We start from the raw sequence: 16,860 nt of genomic DNA on the forward strand, positions 1-16,860 counted from the left end.
GAGGCCACACAGCTGGTGAGTGTCAGTGCAGGAATGAGTCCAGGTCTCCTGGATTTGAGTTCCAGTTTCTTTCCCGGTTACTACACACCTGGCTCAGTGGTTCTGGGCCCTGGCTGCACTGAGAATTTGCCCTCCTTCGTCACCACCACTATTACCATCACACAGACCCAGATAGGCTGAATGGCTCTTTCCCTCACAAAGGGCCATGGTTCTAGAGCCCATGCCGTGTACACATGACAGAGGATGCAGGGAGCACGTGTAACCTGCTAAAGGCCACAGAATGTCACCCGGTAGATTGAGCACAAGTTTGAAGGAGCACACCTGGCTCTGGTCTTGGCTTTGATCCTTCTTTGCTGTGACCCTGGGTAAGTTATCTCACCTTTCTGAGCTGTTAAATTTCCTCATCAGTAGATGGGGAGAAATACATACCTATCCTGCAGGGAGGATGGGACAAAAGTGGGAAATGCGACAAAATGTGCAAAGTGCCATGTGCCTTGTTCCCAACTCATTGATGCTCCATGAATAAGTGGAGAGGAATAAAGAGATTAAAATTCTGTGTGTGCATTTTAAGGCCTGGAGGCGCTAATTATAAGCCAGTATTACTGAATTATTAAACTGGTCTCTTCCTTGCCCAGAGAGACTCTTAATAGCCTGGCCTTGTGCCTTTGACAGAATTTGGGACACAGATTTCTTTCTCCAAATGAAACCACACAGCTTTCAACACAGAAAGCAGGTAACAGTGGATTCGGTCCTGTAAAAGTCGGAGGCTATTCTGTCACTTGGATCCCCACTCCCCCAACCTTTGGCAGACTTTAAGACGTTTGTGAGGACCCTCAAGGGTGCAAGATGCACAGCATGAGGGCTCCTGGGGTCCCAACTCCTAGAAGGACTACGGAAAGGAGGGATTGGCTTGGTAGACATTAGAAGGGCCTCTTTAGGCCCTTTTGAGTATGTGTGTGTGTGTGTGTGTGTGTGTGTGTGTGAGAGAGAGAGAGAGAGAGAGAGAGAGAGAGAGAGAGAGAGAGAGAGAGAGAGAGAGATGCATGTGGGCTGTGGGCTGGTGGCGGCGGGAGTGCGGGGAGCCCTGCCACTCCTTGCTCATTCTTGCTCCCTGAAGTCTTTTCCTCTCCCTCCCATGGGCTACCTTTACTCAGCCAGCTTCCCCATGTCCCCCAAGGGCTGGGGCAGGGCACTTGTGGGTCATCTCTGTGTTTTGTAAAGATGATTTAGAAACTGCCAGGTCACGTCGGGTGTGATGCACTGCTCAGGCCCAGGTCTCTGCCAGGCAGGATTGCCCTTCGTCCTCTGGCTCCTTCTCCAACTGCAGCCCCCCTGGAGCTCCTGCTCCATCTGAATACTCCATCCCATTACCCACTGGCAAAGCACAGAGAGGGATGAGACCTGCATGAGATCACACAGCAGTTTGGTGCCAAGGCTGGATTTAGGGGCAAAAGGCTGGGTTTGTGGTGACAAAGGGAGGCCTGGTTGCTGGGTGGGAGTCCCAAACCAACTTGGTTTTAAGTTTTGGGGATCACTGGGGCAGGTGCCTAATAATATGGGGCCCTAAGGGATCACATTTAGGAGTGCTTGTATTCCTTTCACAGTCACTGAGCCCTGCTGTCTACCATCCCCTATGCTGAAGGTTGAGGACTCAGAAATGGGGCATGTCTCTGTCCTTGGGGAGGCTGCTGTCCAAAGGGGGCACAGGATATGGGTCAGGGTTGTACTTCCAGTTACTCAGTTGCTGGGCTGTGTGACCCTGGGAATACCACTTAACCTCTGTGCTTTAATTTTCTCTCTTATTCAATGCAGTTATTAGTAGATGGCCTCCAAGTGTCACTCTGAAGCTGTGGACTCATGTGACGCTCCCAGCATGGTAAGCTCTCTATATATACTGACTGCTGTAATTATTATTGTGATTGCGATTATTGTCTGCTATGAGCCAGGCACTTTGGATATTACTTGTATATTTCACCACGACTCTTGAGAGAGAGGGTTATATGGAAAAGGAAACTGAGGCTGGGAGGTGCCACGCTTGAGGTCACACATTCAAGAAGTGATTGGGCTGGGTTTGAACCCAGTTATGTCTGCCACACTTTGCTGGCTTCCCAGTGCCACTTCCTACCTTAGGTGGTGGGGAGGGCCTGGGTAGGGCAGATCTACCTTTGCAGGGCAGCCCTGGGCCCTCTGTACACCCCTCCCATCAGGGCCCTCCAGGGTTCCCAGCCCTCATGATGGATGAGTCTGGGGATGTTTTCTTCCCGGGCAACCGTGAAGGCCAAGGGCCCTGCCAGGGTCTTCTCTGGCTTTTTAGTCCTTCCCCCACCACTTTCCCCAGGGGGTTGCGACTGCCTGGGCCTGCCTGTCCCCTCCTCCCTCATAGCTTACATTCCTCCAGAAGTTTCTCCCCTAGGCTGGCAGGTGGGTCAGCACCTCCCTGTGCACAGCCCTCCTCTCTAGCTCTGCTCCCAGGTCTTGGCAGTAGGTCCCAGGGTTCCACTGGCTACTTCAGTCCCATCCAGCATCTTCCCGGCTCTCCTGGTCCACCCCATGGTTCTCTGCCAGCTTCCCATGTGGGTCTTTGCCTGCACTGGGCAATGGAGGTCCAATGCTTAACCCAGAGGATGGAGGTCCATGCCAGGAAAGCATCCACCTACCTGGTCTCTGTGGAAGGCAGTTCCTGGGCATGATATGTCCCTACCCAGGAAGGTCACCGTTCAACCAACAGACTTGCCAAGCCTCAGTTTCCTCATCCGAAGAATGGGACTACAAACATCTACCTCACAAAATCGTGAGGATTCAGTGAGATCCTAATTATTTGAGTATTATGTCTTCTCTGAATTATCCATTGTACTATTATTTACTTTCATTCTATCCATATGGTGTAAATACTACGTAATGGTGTGCTATTCTGCGTCTCAGGCCAGCTTTGTGTCCAGGGTGTCATGTTGGTAGCCTGGAATTGGTCGTGGTGAGAGTATTTACGCTGGGAAATTGGCTAGTGCTACACACCAGGGCCTTTTCCCGCCCAGATCCTGTTGTTAATTTACTGGCACACCACTGGCGGACATGTAGCGAGATATTACTGTATGCCAGGCTATACTGTAGCCAGGCCATACACACATGATGTCATCTCATCCTCACGACAGCGCTGTGAGATCGGCACCGTTATCATCCCATTTTACAGTCGTGGAAACTGAAGCAGAGGGGTGATGAAGTCAGTTGCTCAGTCATAGAACAAGTGGCAGAGCCAGAAGTGATCCTGGTATAAGGGGTGTCTGGTGAAGTTGGTTGGGGATGTTTTAAGTCCTGGCCTTTCCCTTGTCCTCTTCTCCCTGCAAAGGAGGCTGGACTTGACATTTGAAGAGATGGAGGCAGAAGCAGCCTCAAAGGTGGCCTAAAGATTTCTCTTGGACCCAGCTCTGCCTCTGGCCTCCCAGCTGGGAAACTAAGGGGCAAAGGACCTTGAGAGTATAGGGATGGCCCTGTCTGGCCCTGCCTATGGGACAGCCCTCGGAGTGTCATCTGCCTGCCTGTAGCAGCCCTGCTCTGCTCTTGGCTCAGATGGTGCCAGTCTGGGCTCCAGCACCAGCTCAGGATCCACCTCTGAGGCCTGCCTGCCAGGCTGCATTTCGCAACCATTCTGGGCTGCAGTTTGGCTGGGTGGCGGCCGGTTTGTAAATACATGTGTTTTTGGCACCTTCTCCCCATTAGGCTATGTAATTGCTTTGCGCCACACGCGGCGGACATGGCCCTAATGGGGCCCTGCTGACATGGCATCCAGCCCAGAGGCTCCCAGGGTGGGACTCAAGCCCCTATGGGGCCAATGCCCCCCTACTCGAGGTTCTTGGATGTGGGGGCCAAGAGGTCTCTGACTCTTAGGGAGCCCTGCTACGTGCAGGAGACTTTCCACTCTGAGGGGTGGCGTAAGGTGGTGGGCTGTGAGTTTACTCAGGCCTGGAGTTTTGTGGCCTGGGCAAGTGACTTCACCTCTCTGAGCTTCAGCTTCCTCATCTATAAAAAGTGAGCACAGTGACAGCTTTCTCCATTGTTTCAGGGAGGATGGAATGAGGGTCCTCTGTGCAAAGTTCAGGAAGGAAGTGCATGCACATGGAAAGCACTCTCCTTCCTATTTTGCAGATGAGGAAACTGAGGCACAGAAAAGGGAAGCCATTGCCAAGGTCATGCAGCCCCTCAGCCAGAGCTTTTTCCACACTAGATTTCAGACACCTTTTCACAGCTGCGGAGCTGAAAATTGTTTCAGAGCAGAAATGGAGGGAGGGAGTCTTCAGAGTTTAAAATCCATCAGCATAACAAGCTCCTTCTCTAAGCTCTTTAAATGACTTCCAGTCAATGTAGAAGCCGTTTGGGGCAGGGGCTCAGAGAGGTTAAGAGACATGTCCCTGGTAACACAGTTGGGAAGAGCTTATTTTGTAGGTGAGGGGTGGTACAGCCCAAACAAGGGCTCCAGAGACTCAGATTCTGGCCTTGTCATGAGATTTGGGGTATGTGACACCCCCTTTCTTAGACCTCTGGTTACCTTGGAGCTGACAGTGTGTCAGCAGAGATTAGAAAGAGTGTCTACTAGATGGGATGGTAGAAGAGAACACTGAGGAAGCGGGGGCCTGGTGGGGTCAGGGTGTGGGTCCCCCAACCCCACCAGGCCACAGACACTGTTGCACCTGTGTACACTTACTCACCTTTGTACAGCTCCTGGCAGGCCCTCCTGCACATAACATGTTTGAGTGCACACACATACATTCACACAGCATCAGTTTCACATGGACCCGAGCACACACATACTCATATGAAAGATCATACATGTACCTGGGCATACACACACCCTTCCCTGACCTTAGTAAAATATACCACTAAGTGATGGTTGATTTGTCTCCTTCTTCACCTCCTTACTTCCTAAAAGATTTCCAAGGAAACAAAGTAAAAGAGAGAAAGGAGACATCAGAGGTGTAGAAATAGAAGAGGCTTCTCAGGTGTCTTTATATTGCAAACAGGTGCTCAATTTAGCCTTTGAGTTTCCTAGTGGCCAAAGTGAAAAGGGATGAGTGGGATTTTTATTCCACTTCCATCACAGGGTTGCAAGGTTTTGTACATGAAAGCACTTTGAAAATCTCGAGACCTCTGTTAAAACAGGGTGAGAATGACAGTTATTAACAATGACTGATTTCACAGCTGTACCTAACCTCAGGCCTTGACTAATGTGCCGAACCTGAAGTTCTTTCCAGTCTTGTTTCCTGTCATTCTTCACCCCATGATAGATGCTCAGGTGGCACCAGGCCTTCGTTCAGGCTTTTTCCTTAGCCTGAAATATCTGGCTCACTGCTGCTCAGGAGTCTTGGCTCCTCCAAGAACCCTTCTGTGGGCCACCCCAGCCTGTGGTTGGGCCCTCCTCTGGACTTTTGAGATTCCATCATACACTGCCTTGGATTAAAACCTCCATTTACACGTACCCTCCCTCTCCAGACCCCTTGAGGGCAGGGGTGGAGACTCAGTTGATTTTGACATCCCCAGTGTTGGTGCCTAGAAGGGGTTTGCTGAGTGAATATACATCGGTAATGAGCCCACACCTTAAACTCCGATCTCCACCTGTCCCCATCAGGGCAGAGACTTGGGGTACTGGACGTCACTTCGCGGGAGCCCCAGCTCCACAGGGCCTGCCCTTGCCTGCTCGGGAAGGTGGATCTAGACCCCAGATGCCTTCTACCTCCCTAAGCTGCCTCGGCTGGGAGAGGGCTGGAACCCTGAGTTTCCGGAGGCTTTGGCTGGAGGTGGGTGGCCAGGGCAGAGTCAGGGCAAGAAGAGGGCTCCCAGTGAACCCCTCTGTTCAGCCATTTTATCCCCGTTGAACAGATGTGTAAACTGAGGCCCAAAGGGCATGTGTTCTCTCAGTGTGTAAGAGGTGGTGGGTGCGCCTGGAGGGGCTTGTCTATCCTCCCAACGGTCAGCACCCAAAGGGCAGTCAGAGGGAGAGGAGAACAAATAGAGGAGGTGCAGTCCCTGGAGGGTGACAGCCACTTGAGAATGAGGGGACAATCATGAGTGTGCAGGCCCCAAGGCATCCATGCAAGCACACCCCACTTACACATCCTCAATACAACATGTGGTCACACTCACGCCTACGCACATGCTCATTCTTTCCTGGTCCCCTGTTACCCCTCATGCTTGGGGCACCCTTGGGTCTCCTAGGCACACCGCTGTCTCACACCCTTGACATGTTCTCATACTCAGTGTCCCCACGGTCACACTTCTGTCCCCTCCACTCCTTTTCTCAAGACCCAGGACACACCCAGATATACTCCTACCCTCGAGCTGGCACACCCGTCCTCACCCACGCCTGTGTTTTCTCCTATACATGTTCACACACACTTTAGTGCCCACACCGTGAGTGACATGGGAAAGCTCTTACACAAATGCACTCCCAGTGTTCACACACATGGCCTCTGTCCCCTCTTGAGACACACCTGGGACCCCTCTCACTGATGGCCACCACCCCAGCCTCAGATGCCACCTGAAAAGCCCTGGGCTCCTTGGGCACCCAGGTTGGTTCCCATCAGGTGGGGCAGGTGTTTCCAGCTGCTTGGGCTAGCCCAGGGTGGGGACAGGGCCCTGGCCTGGGGTGCAGGGCTTGGCAGCAGCTGTGTGGGTGGAGCCAGGATGCCCACACCTGTGCGGATCTGCCTGGGGCTGGTGCCAGCACAGTGGCCGCACCCTCTATCCTCCAGCTTATTGTGGGCAGCTCATGCCAGGTTGGGGATGCCAGCCGCACATTCCTGGAGTGTCGGGGAAGCCCAAGGAGGTGCAAGGCAGGCAGGCCCAGGCAGGGGCCACATCTCTAATTTTAAATCTCAGCTTCCCACCCCCTGCGCCTCAGCTTTCTCCTCTGTAAAATGGGTAGGATGACAACCTTCCCTGCATGGTTGATGGGCAAACAAAATCTTATGAAATCTAGGCTTGGCTTTCCTGCTGAACCCCATCATGCCCTTTTCTACTTGAGCTGGACACCTACTCTCTCACCGGCCCTCTCCTGATCTTAAAAACAGCTTTATCGAGCTATAATTTACTTACCATACAATACACTCATTTAAAGTAGACAATTTAGTGACTTTAAGTCTATTTACAGATAGTACAACTATCACTGCAGTCAATTAGCTACCACTCGCCTATCCTCCTCCTGATCCTGCCGCCCAAGGCCTAAGCAACTACTAATTTACTTTTTGTCTCAATAGATTTGCCTATTCTGGACATTTTGTATAAATGGAATTATATAATATCTGGCCTTATTTGACTGGCTTATTTCACTGAGCATAATGTTTTCTAGGTTCATCTGTAGCAGGTGTCACTGCTTCCTTCCTTTTCATATGCCACATCTTGTTTATCTGATGATGGATATTTGGGTGGTTTCCATGTTTTGTCTATCAAGAGTGATGCTGCTATGAACATTCATGCTTTACCTTCTTTCCACTTGATTCTGCCTGACTTGGTCATTTTAGCCTCTGACCTCTTCACCGAGTTGGGAGGAAGGAATGCCAGGGTTGGAGGATAGTTAGACAAGCAGGGACTCGGTATCTGATGGGATTCTGGAGGCTGGTGGGCAGAGGTTGCTGGCCGTAGGGGAGTGGGAACTGCCTCTCTTCCCCACCTGTTACCATTTGGATACTTATTTGCCTTCCCTCTGTTCTCTCTCCCTCCACCCACTTGATAGTGGCCATCAGAGGGAACATTATGCCAAGACTTTTGCACTCAGAATGTCAACGGATCTTAACACACACACACACACACCCCAAAACATTGCAGTGGATATTATGTGCATGCTCAGTTTACAGATGAAGAGACTGAGGCTCATGGAGTTGAAATGACTTTGCCATATCATGCAACTACTGTGGCAGGATTTGAAACCAGATTTGTCCGGTCCTTGGAGGACTGGACATGTCTCCCTCCTTCCTGCTCCTCTCACCCCCTTGGGTCCCAATTCTGCCCCAATGCCACATTGATGATTCAATTCAATTCAATCTGATTTCTCTGTGCCCAGGTGCATGCCAGGCCAGAGCTGAGGAGGGTAAGGGGAGATGCAGTAGCAGGACTTTGCTGTGATTTATTACATGCCAACCCTGGCTTGGGTCCCAGGATCCAGATTGGAACAAGACACTGTCCCTGGAAGCTGGAAGTCAAGGTCAGTGAAGGGCACAGACCAAGGCAGGGTTGGCATGGACGACTGAGTGACAGGGCAGGGATGGAGAAGGAACCCAACCCAGTCGGGGCGAGGGAATGCAAGGCGGGCTTCCTGGTATGGCAACGCTTCAGCTGGATCTGGACAGCTCCTGAGTGGGGTGTTTCTGGCAGAGGGAACAACATGAACAGAAGCACGGAAAAGAGAAAGAGGGAAAAAGAACACAGTACCTTTGCCACCTGCAGTGGTTCTGCGGGTGGGCATCCACAGTGTGATGGAGGATGCTGACGCATGAGGTTCAGAGATGGGGAGGGGCTGGACCCTGAAGGCCTAGATTGCTGGGCAAAGAAGTTTGAACGTTCTCCTGCGGGTGATGGGGAGGCATTGAGGAATCTAGATGGAGAGTGACTTATGCAGTTGGAGAGCTGCTTGGAGTAGAGAGGGGAGGGCTGAGGCAGGGGCTGAGCAAGCATAGGGGGAGATTCTGATGAGGAGTGTAGGTCAGAAGTGGCTGATGCAGAAAGAGGGGTTGACAGGAGACTGGGGGTGGGACAGGAAGGGTATTGAATATTTGAAAAAATCCAGGAGGCGAATCTGTAGGATTGGACACATAAAAGCCCAGAATCCTTGGGCCTGGGAAGATCCAGGTGTTTGCAAACTGGTTTTAGCCAGGGAACCCTCTGTTTAAGTGAAATCTTCCACAGAAACCTATCTTATATGACCGTGTGGGTGAATCTACAGACATTCTGCTGAGCACAAACAGCAGAGTGCAGACTGTGGGGTTTGAAGAGAGGAAGTGCTGCTGTGGAGACGGACAGCAGGCCAGTGGCCGCCTGGGTGGCAGGATCGGCTGGGAGGGGCTATGAGGGAACCTTCTGGGGGGTGAAACTGGGCTGTATCTTCATCATGGTTGTTACCTGGGTATAGATACTCATAACACTCATAACACTGTACATTTAAGGCCTGTGCATTTTTCTGCGTGCAAATTACAGCTCATAAAGAGAAGAAAATAAAATTTAGTAGCTGAGGACTGGTCAAAGGGAAACAGCTCTGGGGAGAGGCAGAAGCGGGGGTGGATTCCACTCCCTTGGGCTGCCCAAGGGTATAGCCCTTGGCCCAAAGGCCTGAAGCTTGAAGTTAGGCCACCCTTCCTCGTGGCTCCCAGGGTGTCCCCCTGCCACCAGCGTCCACCTGCCCGGCTCAGGCTGCCGCCTGCAGGAGGAATCCTGGGCAGTCACTCCTGCAAATCCCGAATTAATGAATCCCAGGAATCTGCTGCCTGTGAACAGCCTCTTCTTTGGGGTTTTGGTGAGAACGATGGGGATTAGGGCCTGGCAGGCGGGGCTCCTCCTCCGGGGGGCTCAGTTTTCACCCCAGGAGAAATCCGAACTGGTCCCCGGGGCCCCCCACTCTCATTTCCCCTTTGCAACAATCCCTTGTTCTTACAAGAGGCATTATCTATCTAATCCCTGCCCGCTCCGGCTGGCTCCTGGGGCGAAGGAGTGAGTGGGAGCCACTGCTACCTGCCCTGGGTGCCTGGGGTGTCCCCTCTTCAGTCCTTCTGGCCAAAGAGGCTGGACCATGGGGACAGGTGGAAATGGCAGACTGTGGATGGGCCCCAGGTACAGGCCTGGCCAGCACCTCCTGAACACACATGTGTACGCACATGGACATGCACTCACACTCACTCTTTCATGTGCACAGCCTTCTTGGGGATTTTCGAGTTGCCTGATATGACTAGAATGGTGGTGACTGATGCCTCTGTACCAGCCTATACTTATTTCTGAAGGGGTCAGAGTACAAAGGACAGGATTGATGACACCAGCAGGGATCAGATGGGCTGGTGGTCAAACATCTTGTACACCCCTTGCAGGGTGGGGGTCAGACAGACTTGACTTTGAATCCAAACTCCACTACTCACTGGCCACGTGACCTTGGGCAGATTCTTTTTTGTAAAATGGGAATGAGAGCGTTTTGCCCAAATGGAAAGGAACCTCAAATGCAAAACAGAGCTCTCAGAATAATCGTTCAATAAATGGTGGTGGTTTATTTTTACTAACTAACCAATGATCCCAGACATAGGCCTGTCTCTCTGCAGACCCACCAATGACCACACCTCAAGCAGACACCCACCCCCTTGGATGTCTTCATGCGTGCACGGTGGTGACGTATCAGCCCCCAAAGATCCCTGAACATCGCGCCATTGGAGTGGGAGCTCTTGGTGTCTCCCTGACCCCCTCCGAGCCTGTGCCAGCTGTAATCACCTTTGTGCGGGGGGTTCCCTGACAGCCTGGGGAGAATGTGGGTGTTGGAGGTGACAGTTAGGAGGGTGAGGCAGACAGTGGTCAGGAACAGAACCCCTAAGAGGGAAGGTGGGCAGGACGCCAGAGCCACAATTTTGCTATAGGCTGTTTCCTGATGGGCCTTGGGATGACAGGAGGAGACCCCCGGTATAAGGCCAAAGGGCAAAAATTTTGAGCTCAGTGTCAGAGGCCACTCAGTTGGGCTAAATCTGGAGTGGGCAGATTTGGGAGAAGGTACTGAAATGGGCCTGGGGGCTACTCCTTAGCTTCTGGAGGTTCAGAATGGTTGAACTTCACTAAAGGCTTCTCCAAAGGATTGTCTTCGCTAAAGGCTCATGGTCAACCTCCCACTGCTGTTGGTGTGGGGAGGTCTTTCCTGTAGCTCTGGAAGGGGCCCCCTGCCTCCTGGGGAGTTCTTAAACCCCCTTGCAGGGGTCTTGACTACAGTTGCGGGAGGAGGGTTGGAGGCACCCCTCCATCATCCCTTTCTAAAGTGCGGAGCTCCAATGCTGATGCCTGGAGCCTGAATCACCCAGATCTCTGTGCTGAGAGTTTTGTGCTGAGCCAGGAGACCTAGAATTTGGTTCCTGGTCTTTCTCCTCTCTGCTGTGTGACCTCAGGCAAATCAAACCTCTCTGGGCCTCACTGAGTGGTTGGCCCTTAATTGCTGGAGTCCTCTTTAGCTCAGCTGGGTGAGAAGGGTGCCACAGTTCGAACTCTTGACTGTCTATCTGGGTCCCCTGACCTGGGGCATGGAGCTCAGAAGAGAGGACACTCACTGGACACAAATGCTGGGCTGAAGGAGCAGTGGGCCTGGTTTCAGGCGTTGTCTCTTTGGGTCTCAGTTTCCTACCTGAGAAAAGAGGAGGCTGGACTGTCCTAGCCAGGATGCGAGGGCCACCGGGTTGGGTGTGTAGGAAGGGAGGGGAGGGAGGCTGGTGGCAGGGTGGGGCAGGGCAAGAGTGGCCCCCGCTCAGGGCTCACAAAGGGGCCATGTGTCCTCATGGGCAGTGCGGGGCGGGCTGGGCTGGGAGTCCGCTGTAGGGATGGGGATTTGGCTTGAGAGCGAGGCTTTATTATGTTTCCTTTTTAATTACGATGGTCCTGGCTCCTACAAGGGCAGCTTTTGTTGGGGCAGCTTAGAAAAGGGAGGGAGGCAGGGCCGGCCAGTCTGGGACTGGAGGGGCTCCACGGGGAGGGGTGGCACTCAGGCCCCTCTCTCAGTTCCCTGGGAAGGGAGGTGGGGGGCCTGAGGGAGGGGACAGCTTGGCAGTGGTGGCGGGGGGGCAGCTGAGTTTGAGACAGACACTATTCTCTGTTCCTATTTTTTGCCGAGCTCCAGATTTTGACATGTCTGTGGATACTCTACCATCCTCCTCCCGTGGGTGGTACCTCGAGTTCATCATCAACTTTTAAACTGGCTCCATTCTTTGGGTTCTCCATCTCAGTGAATTCATTCATTCAGCAAATATTTATTGGGCACCTACTTTGTGGCAAATCTCGCTCTAGGTGCTTTGGGTACATCGGTGAACAAAGACAGACCCAAATTTTCTCTCTCTGAGGAACTTGCTGGCTAGTGCTTATTTATTTGTACATTTATCTTCATGGTCTCCAGGAGGGTGGGATTTTACTGTGAGCTCTCCAGTGCTCACTACAAAGCTTGGCACCTAGTAGGCCCTTAGGAAATATTTCCTTACTGAAGAAGCAAAGAACCATCTGGAAGGCAGGTGGAGCCTGAAGGTGAGGAGGTACTTGGCCTAGAGAAAGGCATGGAAGGTGGGTGCTAGCAGCGGAGTGGGGAAGAGATGACTAACTTGCTTTCATGCATCTTGTATGACACTGGGTCACTTGTTCCAAAATGCATCTGTGATTTTGTGTTTTGAAAGAGCAAATAAGAAAGCCTTCAAATAAAAAAGAGATTAAATAAGCAACTACTTTAACAACAACAAACCCCAAGTATAAGATTTTTAGAAATTGAATTCATCTCCATTTTCTCCTAAGAAACAGAACATGTAAATTGCGGATTCAGATGGCCACCTCTACTGGTTCCCAGGTGTGTAATCTTGGGCAAGTCGCACAGTCTCCCTGCGTCTGAGTTTCTCTACCTTTAACCTTGCAGGGTTGCTGAGAGGATTGAACGGGGTAAGGACCGTGAAGTTCTGGAGTATTCTTACTGTACTCAGGCCCCTGGAAGAGTGGGGGTGTAGCCCATGGTACGCAGGAGCCCTTCACCATGGGGCCTTCACAGCCCCCACCCAACACATACACCTGTACGCCTGAAGTTCCAGGGTCCCAGCCCTGTAATGCGGGCCTGTCCCTGAAGCTAGTGGCCTTCACACTGTGGCTTCTCTAGGTCCCACATGAGGTTACCTGGGACTCCAGCTACTTCCTGTTGCCTTAGAGCTGGAGTTGGGACTTGGGCTGTTCAGGCCCTTGGACCTGAGCCTTTCAGCTCCCTTCTAGCTGGGTTCCTCTGGATTACGGGGCCCAGGCACTGCTGAGTCTCAGGGAATGGGGGCCATCTGGCTGAGTCCAGCTGGGAGCTTGCAACAGAAACCTCAGTTTTACTCCTAGAGCCCTGGTTTGGGGGAGGAGGGTGAGGTTTCTCTGGTGACCCCTGTAATCCCCACCTTTCTGATGTCCAGGGTTAGGTGGTCTCTGCTCAAATTCTCAGAGAAGTCTTCCTGAAGCACCCTAAATAAAATAGCACAACCCCTTCTCATCTTGGTTGCCCCTTACATATATCACATGGGCTACAAATATGGGGTCTGGAACCCAACTGCCTGGGCCAAGGGTTTGCTGACCCCTGGACTATGGACTCCTCGAAGACAGACTTTTGTCTGTTCACTGCTGTATCATAGCCCTTGGATGGACCTGAACACTTTCTGCATTTTACAGGTGGGGAAGCTGAGGTTCAGAGAAGTCAGTTGACTCTCCCAAAACCACACAGCAGATCCATAGCAGAAAACAAAAAAAAAAAACAAAAAAAACAAATTCTCTTCTCTCTGGGAACACAACCCCCCAATTTCTCCCCAATTTCTAACAGACAACCCCTTCCCACCCTCCCCAGCCCCAGGCACTGCTGCCATTGCTCCCGTCAGCACAGCCTCCAGAAAAGGCTGTGTCCTCCAGAGGGAGGCTGTGATTTAAGGCTCAGCCCAAGCGCTGACGTGTGAGGGGGGAGCAGGTGGAGGCAGTGCTAGGGGGAAGCGCTTCCCGCCCTACAGGCGCCCCATCTGGACAGGGAGGCTGCAACCTGATCTGTGGGCCGGAGAGCTGGGCTATTTTGGGGGTGGCACTGGAGGCCCAGGCACCCTGACTGGGGGAAGGGGTGTCTTCTGCCCCTGCTGCAGGCTTAGGACATAGGCTCTGACCTGTGGCCCATTCCAGAAGGCTGGGCAGAGCAAGGGGTGAGGGTCGAGGAACTTCCTCCTTGTACTGGGTGGGAAGCCTTGGCAGGATGGGTCAAGGTCCCAGAGGAAGTCCTCTTTGCTCAAGGAGCCGGAGGCTCCAGGGTGACAGGTAAAGACAGAGAAACCATGCACCTGGGTCCTTGTCCCAGCTGAGCCACCACCTCACTGTGTGACCTTGGGCAAGTCATTCTCCTTTTCTGGGCCTCAGTTTCCTCACTGTTATCATTTGGAGACCTCAGGTCTTATCCAGCTCTGGACTTCCATCATCTTGGCAGCAAAGAAAAGAAAACAAAACTCATGCTTTAAGGTTCTAGGGACAGAGGGGTGGTTCAAATATTATAAGATTAAGAGAAGAATTGTAACTTTCTAGGATGATAAAGATTAAAAAGAATGATTCAAACATTCTGGGTTTTAGGGAGGGATGATTAGGTAGCTAAGATTCAAGAAAGAGAGCTCTCTGGGTCCCTGGCAGTAGTGGTGTTGGGGCTATTACTAGTTGTTACTAGGGTTGTCCAGAAGGCATATTTGTCCCCAGAGCACAGCCCATGGGAAGTGGAGAGCCTCGGGGGAAAGTGGGGATAAGGGAGTCAGCAGGGGCCGGTTGGTGCCTGGAAGTCACGACTGGCACAGGTGGGTCCTAAGGGCTGGCCTGATCTGGTCCTGAGCTGAGGCCAGGAGAGCAGCTGATACCCCTGCCTGCCTTGGCTTTCCTGCCAGGACCCACCCAGTTGCTTTTGGGCTGCTGTTTGTGGATAGTGCCTGCCAGAGTGAGAGGGGTAGCATGCACGTGGGGGCCCCTGAAAATAGCAGGGCGTCTGCCTTTCCCATGGAGCCTCTGGGGCCGGTGCTGGCACCTTTCTGGCATGACCTAGGCCCTGGGGCAAAAGCTTCCTTGGCCACACACTCTCTCTGAGCCTTGTTGAGCCAGGGCTTCTGAGAAGAAGACGAGACTGGACCCAGCAAAGTCTGAGGTGGGGGCAGGTGGGAGAAGCCCCAGACACATGGCGTAACCCTTCTGGAGCCCCTGCTCCTTCATCTGTAAAATGCGGAGAAGAGCCTCCTGCATTAAGTGACATAAACAATGGACAGTGCTCTGCAAACCCTATGTTTGTGGGCGTCTACAGGATAGAGATGGAGGCAGCTGAAAGGGAGAGGGCCTCAAGCTCTGTGAGAGGAAGGGGAGGTGCCTAAGAACTGAGCCCTCAGTCCCCCACAAGCAGCAGGCCGGGGCTCAGGTCTTCTGCCTCGTTGCCTGGAACTCGGTCCAGAGGCCCCACAGCTGCCTCTACCTCTGACCTAGAGTTTTTAAAAATCAAAAATTCCTACTTACCAGTCAGTGAAAAGCTGGCTCTAGGGCCGGGTGTAAGGAGACTAAAGATATAATTCTAGGTCCAGAGGTGTTGGCAGGACGGTGTCAGGGGAAGAACTTGCCTTTCCGTGAGCGATCCTGAGATCCTGGGGAACAGAAGGCTGGTGAGCCGTGTGTGTGTGTGTGTGTGTGTGTGTGTGTGTGTGTGTAGGAGGACTTCTTTATACTGATTTCATATCTATCCTATCCTATCATCTATCAATAGTTTATTTATCTCTAATTTACATTGCTTCATAAAAGGTGCAGCTATAAGAAATATTTATAATTCAAAAGAATAGTATAAAAATAATCAGAAGTTTCTATAGTGCACGTGAACTTTTGAAATATCTGGATTGGTCCTCCTGGCACTGTGGGAAATGCATGAACTGCGAGCAAATCATTCTACCTTTCTGAGCCTCAGTTTACACATTTAGAAGTTAGGGAGAAGAGTTCCTGCCTCGTGGCTGTGATATGGGGATTAAAGGACATGGTGTCTGCAAAGAGGCTGGCCTGGCACTTGGCAGGTGGATGATGTCCCAGCTAAAGGCAAAGGTCCATGGAGACGCATCTTGCAGTTCCTACTTGATTTATGTTGGAAATGAACTATCCAGCCAGGCTTCCCTCAGGAGCTGTGGCCTTTGACACTATTCTAAGTTAAAGTCCAGGCAGGAGGAGGAGATGGGGCTGGTGGACTCCTGGGGAGAGGGTGGGGTCTCTGGGGAGGTCAAGGAGTTGCTGGCAGAGCCCTGAGCATGAGAAGCAAGGAGGCGACATGGGGAGCTGGGAAGATAGACTTGCTGAGTCTTCCCAAAACCAGGGAGCAGGATAGAGGGGGAAAGAGAAGAAGGAGGGAACACACAGTCTTAGAGTAGCCGCATTCTCCTAAATCCCCCCTAAACCCTGTAGGAAGACACATGAGTGAGCCCTGCTTTTATAGATGTGAAAACTGAGTCCCACAGAGGTCTCTGAGACAGCTGCTGTCACTCACAGTGGGGGAGACCATGGTCACTTGGCCTCATACAGTTTTAACTTGTGGTGTGTTGAGTTTCGTTATAAGCAAAAATTGAAATAGAAAACCTAGTCAAATAAAGATAAAAAAGCAATAATTTTAAGAAGAAGGAAATGCAGGCCAGATAGCCGAAGCAACCAGCCTGAGGTGGCGCAGCCAGGGCCAGGGCTGGACGACATGGAGCTGGAGTCCCACGGTTCCAGTCTCGGGCCCTGCTCCTTCTCCCAGGCAGGGCCAGGGCGGGGGGCTGCTTCTCAGGGTAGCTTCCCACCCGGCAGCCCCCTCCCCAACGCTCGAGGAGTTTATTGGGTCCTTAACAGCCTCTTGGAGACCTGGCACCTGCCGCCTTTTCTGTTCTAATAAAAGGCGGATGCTTTGGGGGGGTGGGCGGGGGGTGGCGTGTGGGGGGCTCTGGCTCGTGGCCACTCTGGGCGACACATTCCTGGCTTCTGACTCACAGGGAAACGTCTTCATGTCTCCTCAGCACTTTTGGACCCTGCAGCTGTGGTCGCATTCCTCCTCTGTCTCCCCCCACAGCCCGAGCTGCAGCTAATGGAACGGACCCATCCCAGGCTATGGAGACTGAGGCTGCCTGAGAGGTG

The 16,860-nt window shown here is 52.3% G+C and overlaps 1 long non-coding RNA gene across 1 annotated transcript in view; it reads left to right on the top strand.

Annotated features, from left to right (window-relative positions):
• LOC111738213 overlaps positions 1-16,860 on the top strand; it is a 71,609-nt gene that overhangs the window by 46,367 nt on the left and 8,382 nt on the right. The window contains exon 2 of the long non-coding RNA XR_002779779.1: positions 1,813-1,876. This is a non-coding gene — a long non-coding RNA (uncharacterized LOC111738213). The remainder of the gene's footprint in view (positions 1-1,812; positions 1,877-16,860) is intronic.

This window comes from Pteropus vampyrus, unplaced genomic scaffold, assembly GCF_000151845.1.
Source record: "Pteropus vampyrus isolate Shadow unplaced genomic scaffold, Pvam_2.0 Scaffold36, whole genome shotgun sequence".
Lineage (NCBI taxonomy): Eukaryota > Metazoa > Chordata > Mammalia > Chiroptera > Pteropodidae > Pteropus > Pteropus vampyrus.